We start from the raw sequence: 254 nt of genomic DNA on the forward strand, positions 1-254 counted from the left end.
ACAATCAAGCGAAAAACCTTTCTCGGAGGAAACAGGGCGCTCGCAGGCGTTGAGTGCCGGCGTGGGTGACGGGCCGGAGCCCGACACGCGCCGTCACGCCCCGCAACAGCCAGAGGCAGAGTTCTCTGGTGTCACCGTCTGGCGGAAGGCTCGAGAGTCGAGGCGAGGCCGCAGCGGACTGAGTCGGGTGCAAGCCGCGGAGGACAGGCCGACGCTACGGGCGCAAGCCGACCCCGCACGCCCCAACCTCGGCG

Source organism: Mustelus asterias, unplaced genomic scaffold (genome assembly GCF_964213995.1).
Source record: "Mustelus asterias unplaced genomic scaffold, sMusAst1.hap1.1 HAP1_SCAFFOLD_425, whole genome shotgun sequence".
Lineage (NCBI taxonomy): Eukaryota > Metazoa > Chordata > Chondrichthyes > Carcharhiniformes > Triakidae > Mustelus > Mustelus asterias.